This window comes from Triturus cristatus, chromosome 11 (assembly GCF_964204655.1).
Source record: "Triturus cristatus chromosome 11, aTriCri1.1, whole genome shotgun sequence".
In the NCBI taxonomy this organism is placed as follows: domain Eukaryota; kingdom Metazoa; phylum Chordata; class Amphibia; order Caudata; family Salamandridae; genus Triturus; species Triturus cristatus.
In genome coordinates this window covers 439,109,748-439,125,531 of record NC_140594.1, presented here as the reverse complement: position 1 = coordinate 439,125,531, position 15,784 = coordinate 439,109,748, and the positions used below count along the sequence as shown (strand labels likewise).

Below are 15,784 nucleotides of genomic sequence, written 5' to 3'. Positions count from 1 at the left end.
GCCAGAACCCGCCAGAACTCGCCAGCCGACACCGCTGACACCAACAACGCAGCCCACAACCTCACACAGTGGATCACCCACTGCGCCGATGACCTCGCCCCCCTGAAGAACCCCCCAGGCAAGACCGGCAACAGGAAAACCTCATGGTTCACAGACACCCTCAAAGAATCAAAGAAATCCTGCCGAACCCTCGAAAAAACCTGGCACCACGAACGGACAACAGAAAACATGGCAGCCCTCAAGAACGCCACCCGCGAACACCTCGAGCTGATCTGCTCCACCAAAAGGTCATCATTCAAAGACCGGCTAGACAACAACACCCACAACAGCAAGGAACTCTTCAGCATCGTCAAAGAGCTCTCCAACCCCAGCGCCAGCAACAACAACATCACACCGTCACAAGACCTCTGCAACTCCCTCGCCATGTACTTCCACCGCAAGATCGCAGACATACACGACAGTTTCGGGACCCAGACTACACCTCCAGTCATCGAACCAACGACCCCGACCACCATCCTCAGCGCCTGGACCCCCATCAGCTTTGAAGACACCACCAACGCCATGAACTCCATCCACTCCGGCTCCCCCTCTGACCCATGCCCCCATCATATCTTCAACAAAGCCGACACCATCATCGCACCCCATCTCCGGAACATCATAAACAACTCCTTCACGTCTGCCACCTTCCCTGAGAGTTGGAAGCACGCAGAAATCAACGCCCTTCTGAAGAAACCCACAGCGGACCCCAAAGACCTCTCAAGAACTTCCGCCCCATCTCTCTTCTTCCCTTCCCAGCTAAAGTCATTTAGAAGACCGTCAACAAACAGCTGACCGCTTTCCTCGAGGCAAACAACTCGCTCGACCCATCCCAGTCCGGATTCCGAGCCAACCACAGCACCGAGACCGCCCTCATCGCAGCCACCGACGACATCAGGACCCTGATGGACAACGGGGAAACTACCGCTCTCATCCTCCTAGACCTCTCGGCAGCCTTCGATACCGTATGCCATCGCACCCTGACAACCCGCCTCTTCAACACTGGGATCCAAGGAAAGGCCCTGGACTGGATCTCCTCGTTCCTCTCCGACAGAACCCAGAGAGTCCGCCTCCCTCCCTTCCGCTCAGCGGCCACCGAGATCATCTGCGGCGTACCCCAAGGCTTCTTGCTCAGTCCAACCCTCTTCAATATCTACATGAGCCCCCTCGCCGCCATCGCACGCAAACACAACATCAACATCATCTCCTACGCCGACGACACCCAGCTGATACTCTCCCTCACCAAAGACCCAGCCACCGCCAAAACCAACCTCCAGAAAGGAATGACGGACATCGCAGAATGGATGAAACTCAGCCGCCTGAAGCTGAATTCAGACAAGATGGAGGTCCTCATCCTCGGACAATCCCCATCTGCCTGGGACGACTCCTGGTGGCCCACAGCGCTGGGCTCCGCGCCAACACCATCGGACCACGCACGCAACCTGGTATTCATCCTGGACTCCTCGCTCACGATGACCAAGCAAGTCAACGCCGTCTCGTCCTCTTGCTTCAACACCCTGCGCATGCTCCGAAAAATCTTCAGGTGGATCCCCACCGAAACCAGGAAGACCGTCACCCAGGACCTCGTCACCAGCCGACTGGACTACGGAAACGCCCTTTACGCAGGAACCACTGCCAAACTTCAAAAGCGACTCCAACGCATACAGAACGCCTCCCCACGATTCATCCTTGACATCCCTCGCCATAGCCACATATCCGCCCACCTGAGAAAACCTGCACTGGCTCTCCGTCAGCAAGAGGATCACTTTCAGGCTCCTCACCCATGCACACAAAGTACTCCACGACATGGGCCCCGAATACCTCAACAGCCGCCTCTCGTTCTACACCCCCACACGCCAGCTCCGCTCCGCCAGCCTCGCTCTCGCCACCGTCCCTCGGATCCGCAGAACCACCACCGGAGGAAGATCGTTCTCCTACCTGGCAGCCAAAACTTGGAACTCCCTCCCCGCACACCTACGACTGACTCGGGACCATCTCACCTTCAGGAAACACCTCAAGACCTGGCTATTCGAGCAGTAGCAGCTCCCCCCCTCCCTTCAGCGCCTTGAGACCCTCATGGGTGAGTAGCGCGCTCTATAAATGCCCTGATTGATTGATTGATTGATTAGTTGGACATTTCACTCGTACAGGAGGATAGGAGTCCCTGTTTGGCCCAGGTCTTACTCTGATTATTAAATCTTTCAGGCGTTCTTCATCAATCTCTTGGAAATCGAAAATTGCAACAGAATTGCCATACATCTGTAACTCAGGTATTTTTTTAGAGTTGTTGGTTATACTTTCCTTAAACAATTTTATTTGATCTATGGAGAAACGGTTTACGACAACAGAGCCAATTTAAGGTACTGGCAATGTGGGCAATTGTCGAGGGCCCCGTTCTCCAAGTGCCCCATGGGAAAGTGATTTTTCACCTCAATTTCTCTATCTAAACGTCTTCCCATCCCTCTGCCTATCTTCACCTCAGACTCTATCTTTCTCTCTACCCAGTGTCATGTTAAGGATTTTGGGGCTCTATCCATACATATTTTGGAAGTATGTGACCCTTTTTCTCAAATTTGAGCATATGACTCAAGATTGTTCAGCATGGTGCATGCTTGAACTATCAGAAAAAGGATAACGAAATTCAAAGTAGTCGATAACAGAACGCCCTACAAATGCCAGGGCTCAAAAAATCCTTAAAATGGCCCTGTCAACAGGATTGGTAATCGTATTAATTATTAATTATTGTTTGTGAAACTGCATGGGGAAAAACATAAAAGAAGCTGCAATTTAAAGCTATATAGTGCATCATATAACAAAGAGACACTGGTCTTTTATGTGACAAACTCATCTTCAGCTCTCTGAGTATTTCATACCCCTGAATCGCAGGACATTTAATTAGACTATTAACCATCTGTAGTGATACTTATTTTATCGGTCTCCTGAAAAAAGGCTGAAAAGTCGAGTATGGCACGCCCTGATTTCGCACCTACTCGACCCCTTTCCTTCAAGACACTCAAAAGCATCAGCCTTTTCCACAGTCCAGTCAACTTCTGCCATCATATTATGAGCGCTCAACTAGACATGACGCATATGCCCCATGGCCCTCAAACAGGCGTGTACCAAACCTTGACTTCTGATGATATTTGGATGAATTCAAAAAATCAGATTTTAACAATTTTCTGTCAATGGAATGCCAGACAGACTTCCAGGTGAATGGTGAAGAGGGTAAGAATGCAGTGGCTGGTGGTGATTCGATCATAATAAAATAAATGACAGAATAATGCACATCTTGATCAATTCAATCTTCAGTGCGAATTAGGAGACAAATTCAAAAATATAGGAGTAAGACGCCATCTCAAGTTTGTCAAAGAAGTGTAATAAAAAATATTGCTTCTAAGACATATATTTAATTATTAGTTTTTTTTTACTTTTTTACCACTTAGCACTCTGAGGCCAATGTTGACATGTGGTGCTAGGTACAAACCAAGTCAGCCTTCTACTAAAATAAACACTAAGAGGGGAAACAATTGGAAAGTATGTAGTAGCCCACCTTCATGTTAAATAATAAAAAATAACATCAATGATGGCTGCCCAAGCCACAACATTTGCATGTGTGTGAGTGGGACTGTTGTATGTTCTGGTAAAATAGCTTAAGGTGTCGCTGCACTTTTGGGCGAGGGCGGATGTTGCGGCGCTGCGCAGAGAAGATCTGCTTGGCATTCGTATATTCCCCCTGGCGCCTCAGTGGGATGCAATGGTCTCCAAGCTTTTGGGGGCAGACACAGACACAGGATCCCTGCCTGCATCACAGAGGGCTATCACTCAGGGTGGCCCCCCACCGACGCGACTCAGGTCTGACACCAATACCCAGACTGCCATTACCCTTTTGTCGTGGAACCCCGCTACTGCTGAGTCTTAGGGGAGTTTGAGGTCCTCCAGCAAATTTAACTATGGCGGCAGGTCTTGCGCGACTCTATCCTATCCTTCGTTCGCTTTCGTTGCCCTCATTTTTGTTGTGCCTTATGTCCCCGGTTACGTTTGAACTGCACTGCTCCTGCATTACTCGCACATTACTCGATGCTGCGACTTGTCAACACCACTCTGTCTTTCCTGAGATATTGCCGCAAGCTTTGATGTAGTTACCGCGCACTGAATGTTTCATTTTCATGTAGCTATCAACTCAGCTGTTCACTGTCCCTGGCAATCTGTTTTCTTCCCCCCTTTCTCCGCCTGTTGCATAAGTGATGCCCCACCTATATGCCCTGCTAATTATATTCTTCGCATATTACCCAATGCCGTGCCTTGGCAGCGCCACCCCGCCTTTACTTAGGGCATTGCCGTAAGCTTAGATGTAATTAATGTACTCTGAATTTCCATTGCCAGGTTGTGTAATCAGTCCAAGTGTGCCTAGCCGCTGGCAATTCATTTTCTCCCTCCCACCCCTTTTTTTTCCTTTCTCATCTGTTACATGAGTGCTATTCTGACTGTATGTTTTATTGACCAATGTGCAAAAACAAACAAAAGAAAAAGTTAATAAAAATGATTTAAACAAAAAAAAGGTGTCGCTGCACTCAGACTTTCATCCTTCTGAGGTTTAATAATTGGGAACCATAGATTTGGGTAATCGGTGTTTAGATATGCTAGTCTTCTATAACAAATATGATATGTGAAGTTTTTTCATACCGCATTTCTACCATTTACCTCTGAGTAGACAAGGTATTGAAATGTGTTGGCACTCATATTAAATTATACTTGCATACATACATATGAATGATAATATTAACATAGTTAATATGTCCAGCTCTTCAGATTGTTATGGAATTAATTATCAGCTTGAAAGTCTGCAGATGAGTAAATTGTGACACCTACTATGACTTACCTACATCCTTTCTAACAAAAACGTGTTGTTTAGCTGTCAGATCATGTGACATCCTTAGTTCATTTCTCCCTCATATTGAGAGAACTAGGTTCCGAGCCCTACTTCATGTTGAAATTACCACGTTTATGTTTTTTTCATATCCAGAAAAGTGGCAGAAAAGATGACGCGAAATGCCTTCGATGGTTGTATGCGATTGCGTATACATTGGAATAGAGTATGTAACGTGCCTGAGAAGCTGGTCAGCTTTCTGCCTTGTGTGCTGGCGGTAGTGTGGTCGTGGAGTGTAGATATGCATCACATTTTCCGAGCAGCACTGGTTTTCTGGAGCTAGCAGCCCAAATCACAAGTTTACTGATTTATGGTGTAATGAACAGAGACTATTAACTGAAAGGCTCTATATAGAAGTATATAAAATATTTAGACTATGAAGAAGATCGAATTTTGCCCGCAAAAACAGTCTATCTCTTGGACGGTACCAATGTCAGCACAGGAGCGTCAGAGGCGCGTGCCTGCAGATGAGAGTTGCCAGGCGTGTCGACTGCCTCTCTTTTCGTCATTCCCTCTCAAGCACCCTCCCTTCACAAGCTGCATCACAACCCCGCCCCCTCGGGTACAGAAGCTGTTTATTCAATAAGCCTCAGCATCGAAGGGAGGATAGGCAGCTGCGTAAACTGACTGTCCAACCCTCAGCTCTCGGTGTCGCGGCACATGAACGACTCCCAGCCTCGGTGAGTATCATGAGGTCTGTGGGAATAATATTTTCACTCTGTTGACAAGAATGGCGGGATTGTCTTGTGCACGTTCGTTTGTTTCGCTCCCTCCATTACCCTCCTTGTTCGTTATGTTTTTTGTTTTTTATCGTATGTATGTCCTTTGTATCTCGAGGGTTGTGACGTCACCTCACCCCGTGTGCCTTGGTGTCGGCGTGTTTATTCCTTCTATAACTGGACGTGGGCGAGCCACTGAAAGCTCGAGCCAGGCTCGAGGCTGAAGCCTGGCTCTGGCGCAGCGCGAGGTACCGATGGAACCTCGAGGGCATAACGAGCCGAGCTTTCTTGTGGCTTCTGCCTGCCTTTCTCTACCTAGGATGTGGCGAAACGGTCAGAGCTGCTGACTGTGGACCTGGGAAACCAATATGGCACAACATTTCTGGGTCAATGAAATCATTTATTCTACCCATGCCTCTAAACAATGCATAGAAATATAACCTTGCGTAATGATGTAACGGGTGTTCAAGTCAAGCTTTGGGTCGAGTTTGCACTATATTTAAAAAAATGCATTCTGAGGTTATAACGAAGTCTTGACATAAGGAAATAGATAGCCATTTACTGGCTGATTTGTATAAGAAAAACCAGAAAACCTGGCCACATCGCTGCTTTCACCCATACATTGAGTTATATTAGAAAATACTTTATTTCACCAAAACTCTTTTTTCTAAATTGTCGCATAAAACACGTGAGCTCCGACACAGTTTACACAAAACGAACGCTTTTAATTAACTACTTCTCAGAGCAGTGCCATAATGTGCCCTGGTAGTGTCAAAGCTTCCACATATTAAAGAAATATATATATATACATATATATTTAATTTTGAAGAGATGTGCCATATTTTCGTGATGTTGTGTGATTTTGTATTTTCTGGGCTCGGCTCTGTTTATGATCTCCTTGTTAATGTGTTAGCTCGTTCACCTCTGTCTTTAACATCTTGGTGTGTGGTGTGAAAAGAGAGAGGGCTCCAATGGTGGTGTCAGAGGTGTGTACCTATTTGCATCACATTTAACAATGCCGATAAAAACACACATACAATTATTATATATACGAGAAGGTGTGTCCTGGGTATTTGCGTGTTTATTCATTAAGTTGTTTTACATGCTGCCTCTGAACGCGTTCGAAATGCACACAGATGCAAAGAACGCGGATGGAATACAAAATAGACAGTCGCAGCAAACAGTCAGTGCATTGTGCCTCCACAGTGTCGTACAGAGAAAGGCTGCGAGCCTGCATCCGGGGATAGATGATGGCTTGATGCATGCCGGGTCCCCCGGATCTAAACAGTGAACCCATCCGCCGATTAAGCATTACACAACATTTCTGTGAGATTACATAAAATGCTGGCGGATTCCTACCGCTCAATGGAAGTGACGTAAGAGGCGACTCTCGGGCGGGTCTTATATACCTTGTTTATCAGTTCGGGGGATGATACGGGAACAATCCTCCATCTAGCTGAACACTTGATTGGATGCAGGTGTGGTGTTCCTTAGACCACCATCACACCCCCTGCATACATTTCGAAGTGCACATACCTTCATTTCTTCATTGCATTTTTTCATAATCTTTGGAAAAATCACATTCCCCGTTCATGCTAATTGACTGCTTTAATTCATGTGCTGGCATTGGGGTGAGTTTGCTAAATTGTCGGGTGACGATATTGTGTTTCTGCTATTTGTATGCTGGAGAAACTGGAGTGTCGAGATTTTGATTGGATTGTGAAATAAAAAAAACCAATTTAAATTGTCTTCAAAATGATGTCTAACCAAATTTCCTTTTTGTCTCTGTGACCCAGGGCATAACAAAAGCCACCAAGTCTGCCTTCTTCAGATGAAACGCACTGGAAGAACATAGAGAAATAACACCCCAAAACTAGGATCCTGCCACTGAGCCGACAGCCGTAACATCCATGTGGGGGTGTATGGTCCTGGCCTAGTCTTCGAAGAACCGCCTTTTATTCCTACAGGAGTTACTCTTAGCTGTGTACCAACTTATGTGAGGCGAGGACCAGCGCTTGGAGAGCTACAGAACCAGCGGTCCAGGGCCCACCCTTTGTGTCGCTCTACAGACTGGTCCAATACTGAGGAATATCTGTTGACACAGGTAGGTGGATGAATAGAAGAGTTATTATCCATAGTCTAATGGTGACACTGTAAACAAGTGCAATACATAACAGTAACATTTTTAATGCATCACTGAAGTCTGTGGGGCCTCCCCAGATGGTTAACAATCTCCCTAATGTGGATTTTAAACTAAAACTAATACTCGAGACAGGCCACAAAAAGACTGCCACATTTGATTGCTTATTGGCAAGTTCACACGCCAAACGTCTGTTTAAGATGCATATGGTGATGCACAGGCATGTATGTCCTTTAAGTCATTTTTCGAAAGCTGGAGTTTGCATCATCTGGCATTTCACAGATCTTTCTTGGGCACATACCTGGGAAGGCGTCCGGCTAGTCTGCATTTTGAGGCCCAGCCCTTATCATTGGTCCATAAAGAAGGCTATGAATGCCCATTCTGCCCTGGTCCTAGATGACCACATGTACAGAGGATCCAATTTTCTCTCCTGAGATTTGAGTTAATAACATGCTGTATTGTGGGAGTTATACTCTTGGTTCATTTGAGCTAAGCCAATTGGACTGACACACCTGAAAAGATTGCTTTCTAAAAGGAAACCCAGGTCAAAGAACATAGTGTCCATGATGGCATGGAGTCATAGTGTCCATGATGGCATGAAGTCATAGTGTCCATGATGGCATGAAGTCATAGTGTCCATGATGGCATGAAGTCATAGTGTCCATGATGGCATGAAGTCATAGTGTCCATGATGGCATGAAGTCATAGTGTCCATGATGGCATGGAGTCATAGTGTTCATGATGGCATGGAGTCATAGTGTTCATGATGGCATGGAGTCATAGTGTCCATGATGGCATGAAGTCATAGTGTCCATGATGGCATGGAGTCATAGTGTCCATGATGGCATGAAGTCATAGTGTCCATGATGGCATGAAGTCATAGTGTCCATGATGGCATGAAGTCATAGTGTCCATGATGGCATGAAGTCATAGTGTCCATGATGGCATGAAGTCATAGTGTCCATGATGGCATGAAGTCATAGTGTCCATGATGGCATGAAGTCATAGTGTCCATGATGGCATGAAGTCAAGTCATAGTGTCCATGATGGCATGAAGTCATAGTGTCCATGATGGCATGAAGTCATAGTGTCCATGATGGCATGAAGTCATAGTGTCCATGATGGCATGAAGTCATAGTGTCCATGATGGCATGAAGTCATAGTGTCCATGATGGCATGAAGTCATAGTGTCCATGATGGCATGGAGTCATAGTGTCCATGATGGCATGAAGTCATAGTGTCCATGATGGCATGGAGTCATAGTGTCCATGATGGCATGGAGTCATAGTGTCCATGATGGCATGAAGTCATAGTGTCCATGATGGCATGAAGTCATAGTGTCCATGATGGCATGGAGTCATAGTGTCCATGATGGCATGAAGTCATAGTGTCCATGATGGCATGAAGTCATAGTGTCCATGATGGCATGAAGTCATAGTGTCCATGATGGCATGGAGTCATAGTGTCCATGATGGCATGAAGTCATAGTGTCCATGATGGCATGGAGTCATAGTGTCCATGATGGCATGAAGTCATAGTGTCCATGATGGCATGAAGTCATAGTGTCCATGATGGCATGGAGTCATAGTGTCCATGATGGCATGGAGTCATAGTGTCCATGATGGCATGAAGTCATAGTGTCCATGATGGCATGGAGTCATAGTGTCCATGATGGCATGAAGTCATAGTGTCCATGATGGCATGAAGTCATAGTGTCCATGATGGCATGAAGTCATAGTGTCCATGATGGCATGGAGTCATAGTGTCCATGATGGCATGAAGTCATAGTGTCCATGATGGCATGAAGTCATAGTGTCCATGATGGCATGAAGTCATAGTGTCCATGATGGCATGAAGTCAAGTCATAGTGTCCATGATGGCATGAAGTCATAGTGTCCATGATGGCATGAAGTCATAGTGTCCATGATGGCATGGAGTCATAGTGTCCATGATGGCATGAAGTCATAGTGTCCATGATGGCATGAAGTCATAGTGTCCATGATGGCATGAAGTCATAGTGTCCATGATGGCATGAAGTCAAGTCATAGTGTCCATGATGGCATGAAGTCATAGTGTCCATGATGGCATGAAGTCATAGTGTCCATGATGGCATGGAGTCATAGTGTTCATGATGGCATGGAGTCATAGTGTTCATGATGGCATGGAGTCATAGTGTCCATGATGGCATGAAGTCATAGTGTCCATGATGGCATGGAGTCATAGTGTCCATGATGGCATGAAGTCATAGTGTCCATGATGGCATGGAGTCATAGTGTCCATGATGGCATAGAGTCATCTGGGAACTTTACCAAAATGCTAACCCAAAACCTCACTGAAAGCCATGTACCTGTCTTGCATGACAATTGAAAGGTTGTGGTGGAGAGGAGCCAACGCTTCAGGCCTTGGAACGAGTACCCGCAGAGGCATGTGGAAATAGTCACGCTCATTCATGCGCAAGTTTCATCTAGGTGATGGTTGAAGTCCTTACTATTTAATACGATTTGGTTTGATTTGGATTTGGTGCCTGAGTAGAAGGCCTTCTTGTTTTTAGCATAGCTCAGTGAAGTTTGCCCACCTTAGGTTTTCATGTGCCATAAGATGGTGTTTTCATCGAAATGAAGTCTTGCCATCGTCAGCAGTGACACAGCTTATGCTTGTATGAAACCACCCCTGATTTTACCATCCAGTGGAATCCACAGTACCACCAGGTAAAGGTGGCAAGCCTCGCCCAGTCTTCTCCGTTCCTGTCCTCTCTGGATTATACCTTCTACATCTTGGGCCTCAAGGCGATGTCTGTTCGTTATCAGGCTGTGGAGCAGCGTCTGACAATGAGTTTGTCTCCAGCCCAGCGTTAGTTGCCATGTTTTACATCTGGTCGGCCTAGAACACCTCGTATTAACTGGACATGGCACTCCGGCAAGGCAGGGTGCAACCAAAGCCTGTTGTCCACGTGGCCCTGACAGCACGGTGTGCTGGGCCAGCACTTCATCACCCAGCACTCTCCACTGGGAACCACCGGCCCAAATTAAACACTGGCGGTACTGATCCCCAAAGGCTACCACTTTACAAAAACCACACCCCGGTAGGAATCAGTAGTGGCGAGGGCAGTAGGTATTGCTAAATCCACGAGGTGAACAGAGCCTAATGTACCTTTAAGGGAGCGCAGGAACCAGGGTGTGGGGATGGTTTACAAAGGCCTCCCAGATGTTGGTGGGGTTGTGGGATGGGGTTTATGGTGCCCAAAGCTCTCCTCAGAAGTCCATGGCAGGTGCTAATAAGAGTCGGCTTGCTGTATGTGCAGCCTTCAATCCAGCGTGCATCTTTAATTTATTTCCTGACACGCTCTGTCCCTTTGTCTCTGGCTCTCTTGCAGGTTCCTGCTTGTTCCCTTTGTGACTGTTTTACCGTCTTTTCTATCTACCTTTTACACTTGTGTCTTCCCCCCACCAACACCCCCCCCCTCCTTGCCCTCCTCTCCCTCCCCCTCAATGTCTGACGAAGAAAAATAAGTCCCGGTCCCCAAAAATGACTCCCCACTGGGAACCACCGGCCCAAATTAAGCACGGGCGGTGGTGAGACTTGGGTGGCAGAGGGAAGCTGTCACCTTGCCTCTTTGGACAGCTCTCCATGTTTTTAAATGGAACCACTACCTATCATCTAAATGATTGTACTTTGCATTGTTCATACTATATCTTGGCTGAATCATCCCTTGCTTCCTGACTCGTTTTCCTCTCTTAATCCTTCAAGCGTTTAGTTAAACTGTGCGTGAATTAAAATTGTCTCTCAGAATCAGGGCAGGAGGTTCTTGCTTGAAGCATTGTTATTGGGGAGCTTCAGAAAACGAGCATCTCTTTTAATGGCACTTTGCCACCACTAGGGTGAACCAAGATTATAAATAATAAATATCACCATTATCCACATCTGTAGCACTTTATACCTTCTCTGAAGAAAGCTTGTATCAGCTTCTCAGGACACCGACAATGCTAAGTGCAGGGTACACACAGATCGGTAAAACAGGCCCTTGACGTATTTCCTAGAAACTGCATTTACATTAAATATGAGATGAGTTGCATTTTATAATAAAGGACCTTACAGCTTCTAATTTATTTACATGCTTACCTCATGCTCCTTATGGCCCCTGTCATCACCAAACTGGACTTTACGTTTGTTTACCTTTGAAAATGGTCAGGCATTCTATAGGCCCAGGCCTTTGTTCAGCAGGAGTGCTGTGATTGGCTCTTGTGCCCGTTAATGAATGAGCAGGACCGTCCTTGTGAGGAAATTCTGCATCCAATCTGAATAGCGGCATTGTGTCCGTGTGAGTGGGCTGCCAGTTGTATTTCTATGCGCTTTGTTGACATGACAACTAGTTCTACACAGGGCATGCTAAAAGCGAGGAATGTGTGGTATTTTAGAACACAATTTACAAGTTGTTATGACTGGAGAGAGGATACTGTGTGGTTTAATTTACTTCTTATATAGTATTTTTGCCAACTAGTGTGGCAACTGTGCTCGCAGCATGGGAGGGTCTATAAAAACAAAAGTTAGGGTTACACTTTACTTCAAGCACACAGTGCAGGGTCATCACATGCAGGTGCCTCTGTCATAGAATTTTGTCAAATGCCCAGTGTTATGGGCGCTGAAAGTTAAAAGCTCTTCCTGGCACCGTGAGTTTTTCAGACCCTGCGACTGCGCCTATTGCTCCACCATCGTGGGGAGCATTAGCACATGGGGAGGCAGTGTAACTTAAGGTCCTAGTGTGGGGAGCATAGGCCTCAAACTGAACTGTGTGCCCCAATCTCCTCATGCAGTCCCTCCAGTGTCCTGATTGCCTGACACTCTACATCCATGTGCTCAAATGGGCTTGCAGTGATAGGCATGTACCTCTATGCTTCAGGCTTCCATTTTTGGGCGGGAATGTTTCTTTTTTCGCTATTGGAAACGTAGCAAGGTGAGGGAAGTGGAAGCCATCTTGCTCTCCATCCTGCCTGATACCGAGGAGAGAGGAGGGGAAGCCATCCTGCTCTGCCCGAGAGTATCATAAAGTATTTTACTGGCCCTGCTCCAAAGAGTATTGTATCTATTCTACTCTCATCCTAGGAGCAAGGAGAAGGAGACATTCTACTCTCTCCAACCAGAAGAGAGCAGCAGAAACTGCTATATTGTCTGTGTCAAGGAGGGAGGGGCCGTCTCCATTCTAACCTATCATGATCAGGCGAGGGGGATCTCTTCATTACTTTGACATTGATCTCAGAAGATTAATCCAAGTAGATTAATTTCAAAGTGAGCTATTTCTGAATCTATTTTCCCTTTTTTATACTTTATATTCAGAGTAAAAATGTGTTTTAATCTAACATTATTCGTATTTTTTCCCATGGATAGTAGTGCTGTATGCTTTTAATCTATTTACAAAAGAGTCCTTCGGTAGCCTTCGTTCTTTATTTTAAATTCCTTTTAGCTTCCCTGAATATATATTATTGAAGTTAACTGTATACACTACTCATTTTCTTAAGTTAATAACATTTTTCCTGATTTTGGCCCTATAATTTCCATTCCTGGGTTTTCAGCCTTTGTTATATTTTAATTCGACCTTTTCACGTCACCGTGCTTCATCCTACTCCCCCCACCATGGAGAAAGTCGTGGAAGCCATCCTGTTCTCACCACTCATGAGAGAGTGGTGAAACCATCCCACTCTCTCCACAATAGGGGGAGTAGTGGAAATAACTCTACTCTCCAGCCCAGGAAAAGAGTGCAGCTACCCTTCTCCCCATCACAGGGGAGATTAATGAAATTGTTACAGCGCTCCCTTTCCCTCCTTCCAATAGCCTGTTTTTCAGAGGCGCCTTAAGATGGCAGTGTAGTAGGCGCTGTTGTTCCACTATTTGCACTTCTGTGGCACTTTGTCGGTTTCATTTCCTGATCCCTGCATCACCTGTCCTTTTGGCTTTGTAGCATTTTGTGTGTTGTGACTGATGCTTCCTTGTAGTTTTTCCCTGTGTCCCCATAGACGTATGACCCCAATGGCATTTACATGAATGAGTTTCTATAGCCCTAGAATAGACAAGGTTAGATAGCCCGATGGGTTGAGCCTGTGCTGCATGGAACTGTGTATGATCTGAGGGTTAAAGACTTTGAAGCCTGGTAGGACTCGATTAGGTATTCATCCTTCCAGGGACAACAACTTGTATCACAGAGTAGTATTGTAAACATTGGTTAATAAGAAAGGGACAATTCACTTTGTGGCATGAGCTTTATAAGAAAAAGTAACTTACCTGTATCATTAGTTCTCAAGAGAGGATAACCGCCACCGAATAAAAACCTTGGTGTAATTTAGCCTTGAAGACATTTTACACTTGTTTCTTTAGTTTTTAAGTTCCCTTTCCTCTATTTTCACTCTTTAATATTATATTTGAAGCCAAACAATAAAGCAAAAAAAAATTGATTTAATGAGTGTACACCCTAGAGAACTGAAGGCCAGATGTACCTTTCCCATTCGCAAACCACAGAGGTGCAATTTACTAACCAACTGGAGTGTCAATACCAACGCTGTGTAGTCTTGATTCCACCTCATGCCTACCTAATCCATTACCTGGCACTCCCTGCCTCTTTATTTCACTCTTGCAGGTTTTCTTTTCAACCCTGCTTTCTATTTTATCGCTGTTTTTAAGTGTTTCTCTTCCTCCTTCACCCTCCTTGGTGTTTTTCTCTCTCTTGCTCTGAATCAAAGTCTGATGAGGAAGAATAAGTGCCGGTCCCCAAGACTGAGTGCTGGTGGTCACCACCTGCAACCACGGGTTCAAATGAATCACTGCTGGTTGGTGAATATTAATTAGGTAGGTCACAATTTGCGACGCCCTGTGATTGCTTGCCACCCACACAACCCACACATCCCTACATTCATTTCCCGAAACACAAAAAGCAGCCTCTGTCCACTACAGGCAGAGGTGCTGCTTAAAGAAAGGTTTCCCATTTTAAAGGACATCTGGTGAAGCAGGCAGTGGTCCTCTGGACCAGTGTTTAATTTGAGCCGGTGGTTTCCGGTGCTCAGCACTGGCACTTTATCACTAACACTGGCGCTTTTCACGATGTAGAGATTAAGTGATTTGCCCAGAATCACAGGATGTTGAACCAGTGTCAAGACTCGAACCTGGTTCCCCAGCTCTGAAATTGGCAGCTCTGGCCATTACGCCACATCCTATTCCCACTTTCCTGGTTAGCAGTTGCTTCTGTTTTAAGCATTGCTAACAGGACAGGTGAAATGGGCTGGTGCAAGCTGCCTCCTGATGACAGCCCCAGCACTTATTCTTTTGTCAAAATAACCACTGCTCTGACCATTGCCAGCGCCCCCTGAGGGTGCCGAAATGACTTACAAAGGAAAGGGTGCCCAAGGTGACACCATCCCATTAGCGAATCAATTTTTACCCCAACGCGGGATCAGTAACTCTTTAATGGTATGCAACTGCAGTTTCAGTCACAAATCATTGATATTTTCCTGTCTGAGTCAGAAATAGGCAGGGGTTACCCTATTCACCCCCCTCCTATTGACGAATCAGACAAATCATAAAAGCCCATTAACTAGTCGGAAAATATTTTTTTTATTCATGTCTTTATTTTATTTGGCATGAGGAATTTACTCTTGAGCTAATGATACCCACTATTTATATTTAATAAAATTGGTAACATGGTTTTATTGCATGTTTTTGAAAAATAGTTTATGTTGTCCTAATTGTTAGCAAAGCTGCTAGTCATTTTTAGGTCTCGTCTGAGCCAGCGCGCATGCGCTGCTCTGCGAGGCATTTTGTAAGGGCTTTTAAACACTAAACACACGGCCGTGCTTGTGCTTTTTTTTTTATCACCCTCAATTGGCCTTTGCGTGCGTCTTTCTAAGAAAGACGCACCCAATCAATTGGTCCAAGGCGGGTGCATGTCCCGCCTTTTCTGTCCCCTGGTCTAGGCTGTCC

At 45.7% G+C, this 15,784-nt stretch overlaps 1 protein-coding gene across 3 annotated transcripts in view; it reads left to right on the top strand.

Moving 5' to 3' along the window:
- The window catches only part of PRNP (prion protein (Kanno blood group)), a 124,761-nt gene that overhangs the window by 33,563 nt on the left and 75,414 nt on the right, over positions 1 to 15,784 (top strand). The window contains exons 1-2 of one of the 3 annotated variants that reach the window (XR_014970941.1): positions 5,507 to 5,643; positions 7,479 to 7,786. The gene's annotated coding sequence lies outside the window, so the exon portion shown is untranslated. Of the gene's footprint in view, positions 1 to 5,506; positions 5,644 to 7,478; positions 7,787 to 15,784 lie in introns of those variants that run through there. The other 2 variants (XR_014970942.1, XM_085636378.1) reach the window with 2 other exon arrangements.